This window comes from Nannospalax galili, unplaced genomic scaffold (assembly GCF_000622305.1).
Source record: "Nannospalax galili isolate Female #2095 unplaced genomic scaffold, S.galili_v1.0 scaffold516, whole genome shotgun sequence".
NCBI lineage: Eukaryota > Metazoa > Chordata > Mammalia > Rodentia > Spalacidae > Nannospalax > Nannospalax galili.
Window position 1 is genome coordinate 765,913 of NW_008338260.1, and position 9,871 is coordinate 775,783.

The 9,871-nt window shown below is 40.2% G+C and overlaps 1 non-coding gene across 1 annotated transcript; it reads left to right on the forward strand.

The window, feature by feature from the left end:
• The first annotated feature begins 737 nt into the window (after positions 1–737).
• LOC115070368 lies at positions 738–841 on the forward strand. Its single transcript, XR_003849535.1, has one exon. It is a non-coding gene; the product is annotated as a U6 spliceosomal RNA (small nuclear RNA).
• Positions 842–9,871: the final 9,030 nt, after the last annotated feature.

A 9,871-nucleotide genomic window follows, 5' to 3' on the forward strand; every position in this document is an offset into this window, starting at 1 on the left:
CTCCAAAATCTATGTATCAGGTTCACTTCCAAGGTTTTTCTCCTTATTAATGACCCTCTTGGAGGTCTAAGGGAGCCTGATATGAATCAAATTGACATAGAAACCTAGAGTAATTGAGTTATAAGAAGTATTGTTGTGTATCATGGCTATGAAGCCTGATCATCAAGCTTTGATTTCAGTTGCCTTATTTCCTGGAGAGCATTAAGTAGGAGTAATTCACACAGTTTCATCTTAGGACTATAAACATCCAGGATTCCTGGGCACACAAGGTAGAAACTCACTTGCCCACAACAGATCAGACAATGATAAAAATATGATCTTTCCTTTGTTTGACTTCCTGAAAAGTCTCTAAAACTCGACCTAGGCTACATCACTGTGCTCTCTGCTGGTCACTGCTCTTATGCAGAATCTTCTCAGCCTTGTCCTGTGCCCTAGAAACTGGCCTGGCATAGAGAATCTAGAATAAGAGGAAGGTTGGAGACAAAGAAGAAATGTGTCTGTCTAAGGTCAAGGTAGAGATGTCAGGAAGGAAGCAACTGTGTTTACAGCTCGAGTCCTGGGGTGCCTGTAAGGAAATTACCTTATATGGTAATGGAAACCAAGGGGCGAGGTGGGAAAGAGGGTGGAGCCATCCAGGAACCTGAGACACTGGGGCATCAGATATTCTCCAGACATGGCCCACAAACCTCTGACATCAGGACCTCACCTCAGTGATGCTAGTTAAAATGCAGATTCATGTGCTTGTTTCAGAAGCACACATACTAAAACTGGAATGATACAGAGATTAACCTGGCCTCTGCACAAGGATGACATTCAAATTTGTGAAGCATTCCATATTAAAAAAATCATATTCATGGTTTTATGCTTTGGGAGTATAGAAGAGGAAGAAGTGACCAAAGTGGCTCAGACAAGAGGAGCCAGGGAGGAGACATCAGGAACACCAGGGACAATCATGGGTGCCTTGACATTGGTGGATGATCCCAGCTCCATGTTGCAGAAAGGCTATTCAGTTTGAGGACTGACTTGTGCCTCCTGTATTTTCTGACATGACTGTCAGGGATAACCTTGGCAAGGGCAAACTCAGAGGAATGATGTGAACGCAGGCCAGGTGAGTGGTCTATGAAGGATGTTCAAGGTGAGGTAACAGAAACCATATCTAGATGGCACCTTCATAGAGTGGGGTTGTAAGTGAAAGAAAGTGGGCGGCAACAGAGGAAACATCAGGAGCAGGAGATTTAGTCTAGGCCATGTTTTTAAGATGGAGATCATGTAAAAAAGTAAACATTGAAGCTGACTAGCTGATCAAAATTCTTTAGAAAAATGGAGTCCACACACAGCTGAAGCCTTAACTTTGCATAATATGTCCATGGCCATTTCAAGGTCACCCAGAACCCTCTTGAACACATCTAGGGCTGAAAAATCCATAACATCTTTCAACTAAGACCAGCCAGCCTTCTGAACAGTCCATGAGCCAAAATATCTTCCTGCATCATCTCTCCTTGATCCTTCTTTCCCTGAAGGTCTAGAACATTTGAAGGAGGGCTCCCCTCTACATTATGGCACTTCAAACTGTGTTCCCCTTGTTTCCTCTACTTTAACTTCTTCTTAGTGGACTTCTTCACTACTGGCCTTCTGCCTGCTCCTTGGGCCTCTGAGTTCATGGCACTCAGGCGAGGGAGCCAGAGTTTCCACAGACCTGAAGAAGACCACATGTTCTGGACTTGATATTCAGAGTTCGCTAATTCCGGAGGCATGTTGTTTTTGCTTCTGCATCTGGAATTTTTAGTGTTGGTTCTTATTTTACCACTATGAAATAAAAAGAAAATAGAAGAAAGAATAGCTTTTGCTATGAGAGTAGAGTTATATCATGGCAGTTCAGTGACTTTGTATTCATTAAAAATAAATCTTTTTTTTTCTTTGATTCTGGATGCACTAAGAGCAAATATTTTTTGTTGCTGTTTTTGTTTTTTGAGACAGGGTTTCACTATGTAGTTCTGGCTGGCCTGAAACTCATTATGTAGATCTGACTGGCCTCAAACTCACAGAGATCCACTTGCCTCTGCCTCCCAAGTGCTGAGATTAAAGGCATGCTCCACTACACCCAGCAAAGAACAAATCTTTCCAACTGGTTTACTTAGTTTTTTGGATTTATAAAAATATACCTATTACTGATATCTCTTGTTAACTAGAGTTTCTCTCTTAACAAAAGTTAAGATGATGGTGTTTGACTACTGCTTGATCCAGTACAAAACGTCATCAAGAAGTTGTCATGTAATGGGATTGTACCTTACCCTGACTATGAATTGTGTCAGTGTACACATGCTGGCCTAACAGCATGCACACCAAAATTCACAACTGTTGGTGAAGCATTGCCAGCAGGAAAAGCTGAATCCTAGGCATGTGTTTTGAAAGGTACCACAGAGTAAGTGATACAAATAACCCATAGACAGTCTGTTTCTTGAGTATATGGCTCATTTCCAGGTGTGAATCCCAGAAAAGTGACAAACTCATCTGGCTCAGCGTAAGCATTACCAGCCTAGTTTAAATCTGACTATGTAACAGATAAGCAATGGTGGAAAATCAGGTTGGAGGGAACAAGTATTACAGAAAGTGGTTGTTTAACTTAGTCTTCTACTTCCAAGTCTGCAAGGAAAACATGAAAGAAAAAATGATCTTTTTTTTTCAGTCCTCAATGCCATTTTCCAAATTTTGACCTGGGATCCCTCTCATGGGTCACGGGCCAATACTTAGGTCACCTGTCCACTGTTTGACTGTGGCAGGCCTCTCTTACTTTTGCCTGTCATACATCCTCATCAGGATGACACCTTGTTCATCTTTAGGGAACCATCTGTTTTTCATGTTTCCTTGGCCACCTGAGATTCACATCCCCCTAGCTGGGGTAACTAGTTCAGTGATTGGCATGTAGTCCTTATAGAGCCAGTGGAATTGGGTTCCTAGGTTAGACACATAACTATGCAGGGAAGTGGAACTCCCCCTTTCTTCCAGCTGTTGAGACCATTTCCTGAGGCTGACAGTGGGATGGTATGCACAGTTAAGCTGAGTGGGGCACAGAGACCATTGCCCACAGCTAGTAAACCTTGATTTTCAGTTACAAGTTGGTAAGTCTCATATTTGCAACTGGTTTAATTTGTATCAGCTGCCAGTATTCCATGATCACTGTTTGTATTGCATGCTTTTAGAGGACCCTACCACTTGCCTCTTAATTCACAGCTTCCCACTGGTCCTGCTCCCAGTAGCCGCTATGGCCCTTCTGATATTAATCTTGGTCTCACTCCAAGGCTTCTCAGGCTGTATCTAATTCTGGCTACTTTGAGTAACAACACTATCCAAGTTTGGCTGGTTGTTACCACTGTGTTGCCAGGGAACCATTGGACACAGAGTTCACAGCCTTGCTAAGTGAAGCTCATGTCTCTAAGAGCCAAAAGAAATTTAGTTTGATTTCCTAGCTCAATCAGTCACAGGGAGATAAATTCAGACCTCAGAAAAGGTAGCCCTGTTAAGCAATTTTTTTTCTAATATGTGGGCTGACTTCCTTGGTCTAGTATCCATATTTGTTTTGGTGTCTTCTGCCCCAGGCCATCTCCTGGAATAGTAAATTGAGGACAAGTGTCACTGCTGCATGGTGAACAGGCTGAGAACTTAGGAATCTTCCCTTCTGCCTACACCTCAGAGTCCTGCTTGAGTTCCTATAATTAGTCAGGGTTCTCTAGAGGAACAAAACTGACAGAATGTGTGTATGTGTATATGTAGAATTTATTAATTAGTTTAGTTTGAAAGAGTAAGGACAGATGACTCATACCTTAGAGGCTGAGAACCTGACAGTCCCTTGGTTCTTGAGAATGGATGAGTACCTCAGAGGCCAGAGTGGCCTCACAGTGACTGTCTCAGACTGGAGAGGCCCAGACCCTAAGTACCAGTAACATGGATGGGTATGGTCCCCACAGGGGATCATTTCTGTCTGTATACCCCATCAGTTCTCACACTCACCCTGAGATTTGTTCCTGAGGAGACTGGAGTCTCAGCTGCAGTACAGATGCCCTTTTGAGTTACTAATTTCTTCACTTTTAATTTCCTTTTATCTTTGCTACTTCCATGCCAAAGTAGTTATTTCTATCTACCACACACTCCAGTGTCTCAGGGTCTTTGCAAGGTCAGAACTCTTCATCTTAAAATTTCTGTTTGTGGGCTGGAGAGATGGCTCAGAAGTTAAGAGAACTAGCTACTCTTGAAGAGGACCTGGGTTTGAGTCTCAGCATCTACATGGTGGCTAACAACCATCTGTAACTCCAGTTCTAGGGGATCCAATTCCCTCTTTTGGCTTCTCTGGGCATTGCATGACAGTGAACTTACATACACGCAGGCAGTATACTCATAAACATAAAATAAAAATAATAAATAAAATATTTAAAAATTCTGTTTGTAAATCCCACAGTTTCTTCTATGTGTTCCTCCATAAAGGTAATGATGAAATTGCTCAAATAAGACTTTTTAAGGTAAAATAAACTTTTCTGAGAAATTAAGCATAACTTTGTGTCAACCAAGGATTCAAGAGAAAGGGCTGAATTATCATAGGAACTTTTATGAAATTTTAACTTTTCTTCCTCTAAGTCTGCTCCCTCTGCTTTGCAATCCTTGGAAACCAGCAGCTAGGAAGGCACTAGAGGGCTCATATGGGTTAAGCTCACAAGTCTTGTCCATAGGCAACTATCATCATCACTTTGTCTGTGTAGCTATTTCCTAGGAATCTCCACTTAGGACTTTCTTTTATTTGGCCTCCCTCAGAGCTTGCTCAGTATCAACAAAATTTTTCCCAACACAATTTGCTAAAAAAAAACCCAAAAAACCACCAGTGGTAAGAACTTAATATCACAGTTGCACAAGAAAAAAACAAAATGCTGACAAAAATAAATCAAACCAAACCAACCCCCTACAAACCTTCCAAACAAACAAAAAACAAAAGCATACGACAAAGGAAGCATGAGGATTGAGATAAGGGGGAAAAGTTCCAACATGTTCCCGGGAAAACAGAAGGTCATGTGCAAGAGTATGCATATGCCCAGGAAAGAACCTGTGGGGTCAGCCATAGCAGGAAGTGGATGATACTGCAAGATTGTAAACTGCCCAAAGGAGCATTAAAGAAAGAGCTGACACACTGAAGAAATGGCCAAGCCAGAATGCCTACTGGTCATGGCATTTAAGAAAATCTGTCAGTTAAGCAGCTATCAGGCTAGCAGAACAGAAACTTGTGACTACATGCAAAATAGACTTCATGGAATTAGTCCAGGAATGTCATCAAACTAACAACTAACAACAATAATAACAGAACAGTTCCAGGAGGCAGAGGAGCACTCTGATTTGCAAGATTGCAGCATTATATTATCTTAAATGCCCAGTTGGCAATGAGAATGATGGGCTATTTAAAAAAGAAAAAAGGAAACAATGCCACATTATTGATAAAACTTGTTAATAGAAACTTTTCCCAAGGTAAAAGATGTTGTACTTTGTAGATAAAAATATTAAATCAGTTATTATAAATACATACAAAAACTAATACAAATCAGATCTAAAAAGCAAAGTATAAGAAAGATATCAAACCAAACAAAATCAATAACCAGAAACTGTGAAATAGAATCCAAGAGAACTTTTGAAATTGAAAAATAAAATGATAGAAGTAGAAAAATTTAATAGTGCCTCAACAATAAATTTGAGTTGGCAGAAGAAATAAATAAGATAAATCAATCTTTATTGATTGACTGAATAACAGGAAAAGGAATAAAGAAAAATGAACAGAGCTTCATAAATCCATGAAACACCTTCAAATGTGCCAATGTACACTCAAAGAGAGTCCCAGGAAAGAGGGAAAAAAGAATCAGAAAGATCATTAGAGAACTAATGACCCTTAAATACCCAAATATTTTTGGAAAATATTAATCTCCCCATCCAAAAAAGACAAATTTAAGGAGCTTACATGTAATGGAGCTGGAACTGACCTGGAAGTCATCTCCCCTGAAGGGTAGCTCTCATAGCTTTGGAAAGCACCACACAAGCTGGTAAGGGAGAGTACCAATCGATGGTCCAACCCCAGCTTAAAGACCTAAAAACCCTATCAGTGACCAGCACAACAAATGACATTGGTGCAGTCGTGGCACTTTTATCTTGGGGTAATGAACAGATGCCTTATTGGACTTAAAGCTTGCTCAGTGGGAGGAAACTCATATGTGGTACTGTAGACCTGGCCAAATACACATGTTGGAGGGGTCATAGGTCTTAAAGAAAACTTCAAGACTCTCACATCCCTAGACAGATGTAATTTCTTACTATGTGCAAAATATGAATCCTTAAGTTTACAGACAAGTTTCCCAGTTACCACCTATCAAAGAAGCTTTGTTTTCAACAGACAGGATTATTACAGAGTTCCACAACTGGTTACACACAGAGATTATCTGTGAATTGCCTAAGCCCAAGTGGCACATGTATGATGTAACCTCTATATCTAAGACTTGTGGAACATAGAACAAGAGGTGAAGAGAACACTAATGCATCTTTCAGTTCTCATCAGTGAACTCCCCCATGCAACAGGGGGCCAGGGAAGCAAAAGGTAACAAAGGCCAAAACATAGAGAATAAGAGCCTACAGAGTGTGGGTCCTTGGACAAGACTCCTATATTAAAATCCACCCACCCAGGGCTCAGGGACCATTGTGGAAGAAGGGGCAGAAAGATTATAAGAGCCAAGGAGGTGGTTCATGACCATACGAAAATAGAGTCCTATAGGCTCCTGGGACTCTTCTCATACAAACCTCTGGCAATAGTGTCAGCATGCACAAAACCCATGCAAACTAAAGCAGACAAAAAACCAACCAACACAGAACTGTGGAAATGGACAGCAGGCCCCAATATTAGTCGAGGAATTATTGGCAGCTGATTACTGCTGGGTGGGGAAGAGCTGATCTTAAAGGGAGGGACTCTAGGTAGGCTGACTAGACCTCAGTGGATGAATTTGCATTGAGGACATCTGGGGACACTAACTTGACATGACAGGCCTTACCGCAAATGACAAAATGTATGAATTCAAGTGTGTAGGGTACGGGAGGGGGTCAATAGGGAAGATGATATAAAGATGATTAAGATGTTCTGTATGAAATATACAAAAATTCAATAAAAATTTTAAAAGATCACATCTAAAAGGTCATAACAGAATTACAAAAGTCAAAGAAAGAAGAATTATCTTGCAAGCAGCAAGAGATAGGGACTCAATATTATTAGAAATTCATCTGGAGTCTCAGATGAAAATGACCACACAATCCAAAGTATTTTAGCAAGGCAAAAATTTTACTTCTGCAGAAGGGTGTAAAGCTATTCTAAATCCAGCAAACAAGCACACCCAGAAAGGGTCCTGTTGGGTTTTTATTCCTAAAGCATGGGGGTCCTGTGCCTCATAAGAGCTTGGCCTCACATTGTTACAAAATTGACTGACTCAAAGTGACACAATTAACAGAATGAAATGTTCAACACTGAGTGCAATCTTGAGCATATACTTTGATTTCAAGAAGTACTGACTTTGGAGGAATTTGAGTTTCTGATAAGTGGCTTCTTTGCATGTATTTTTTTACATAAAATTTTGTCTTATTCAACTCTTTGATAGAAAATGCATACATTTCTTTTACATTTCCCACAATTATGAATAGCTGATTAGTATTTTAGTTCCCTCAGAAACTATTAAGGCTAGAGTAGTGAGTTGATATAATCAAAGTATTGAAAAACAATAAAGTGAGAATTGGCTTTAAATAAGTAAAAACTCAGAGTGTGGTAGGGCACGCCTTTAATCCCAATATTTGAGAGGCAGAGGCTGGTGGATCTCTGTGAGATAAAGGCCAATCTGGTCTACACGGCTAGTTCCAGGACAGTTGGGGTTACACAAAAACACTGTCTCAAAACCAACCAACCAACCAACCAACCAAATAACCAAACAATAAAACAAGAAAGTATAAACAATGGAATAAGGGAAAACAGAAGTTCTTCCTTCACCAAATCATGAACAATGTGACAAAAATTGTCAGAATAAAGTTATTTTTTAAAAACTATTTTATTAGCTGGGCATGGTGGTGCACACCTTTAATCCCAGCACTAGGGAGGCAGAGACAGGCAGATCTCTGTGAGTTCAAGGCCAGCCTGGTCTACATAGTGAGTTCCAGGACAGCTGGGGCTACAGGGAGACCCTGTCTCAAAAAGTCTAAAAAAAAACCTATTATTTTTATTTTATGTGTATGAGAGTTTTTGCCTGCATGTATGTTAAGTGCTCTCATGCTGCGCAATGCCTGTGGAAGCAAGAAGGCATCAGATCCCCTGGAACTGGAGTTACAGATGGTTATTAGCTGCCATGTAGGTGCTGGGAATTGAACATGGTTCTCTGCAAGAGCAGTCAGTGCTCTTAACCACTGAGCCGTCTCTCCAGCCCCCAGGGGTTTTATTGAACTGAAGGTTCAGTAAAATAAAGGCTTTATTGAACTGAAGAAAATGTGTAGCTTTTGGAAGTATTTGATGGAGAACTGGCAGTATCTCAGCAAGACAGAGAATGCTGTGAACTTTTAATTTGTCCTGGTCTTAAACCGTATTCCTTAGCTTGGCAGAGCTTTGAAGGCAACAGCCTCCATTGCAGGTACAGGTGTTTGAGAAGAAGTAGAATAATAGACTTTACTCAGGAATGATGGTGGCTGACTGATTTAAGGTATTTGGTTGTTACCTGAAGGGAAAGTGAAAGTCTTATGCTTACCTTGTCTAATGTTTACATTTCTAATTGGCAGAGATGGTTACATACTGAATATTTGACATAGAAATTTATATTAATGCTGCCTGGGACAATGGGTAACAATTGAAACAAATGATAGAGAACAAAAACAACTTGGAAGGAAAGGCTAGGGAAGGAGATGTTTGGGTAAAAAAGAATTTTTAAGAAATTCCATATATTCTTAGAAATCTGGAGGGCTACATTCATGTCCAGGACTGTGTATACTCAAGAAAGATATGAAAAAAAAACCTGAGTTCTCACCTCTGGCTCATCTCCAGGTTCTGAGTAAACAGAAAGCAAAGGCTAGGTAAAATTCTAAATGCTCTGGCTAAGCATTAAATATATACCTTAACATAGTTTATCTGCAAAATGGAAATTTAATCATTGACTCTCTCAATATTTTAAGACATTTATTTCCAATTATTAGACAGCCAGTAGAAAACCAGAATAGAGATTTCTATAGTCATATATGACAAATAATATTGACTTTTCAAAATTAGTTCAGGCAAGTCACTGAATGAAGAAAACTATTTCAGTGAACAGCAAAACAATTCTGGGGAGAGAGTAGACTGTTTGCAGAGTTGCTACATTTTGATACTTAAATGTTCAGCTCACAAAAATTTACAAGGCATGTAAAGATATGAGAAAGCATGGTCCATTCATAGGGAAGCCATAGCTACCACAGGCAGGAAGTAGAGAGGTAAAATGGAGAGACAGATATAGGTCAAAGGGTACAAAAGGTCACAAAATAGCAGATATGAAAGGTGAATGTATTTAGAGATCTAAAGAACAACATGAAGTCCAAGATTAATAAAATTATGTTGCATTAGGGGTTTTCATCTTTATAAATACCATGACAAAACATCAAATACAACTTACATGAGTGTGCTGGATAGCTTTAGTGTCACCTTGACACACCTGGGTTGAGGAGCCTCAGTTGGGGAATTGCCTCTATTGGACTGGCCTGTGGCCATGTCTGAGGGGCATCTTCTTGATGAGTGATGTGGGAGGGACCAGGCCACTGTGGGTGGTGCCACCCCTGGGCAGGTGGGCCTGTGTTGCAT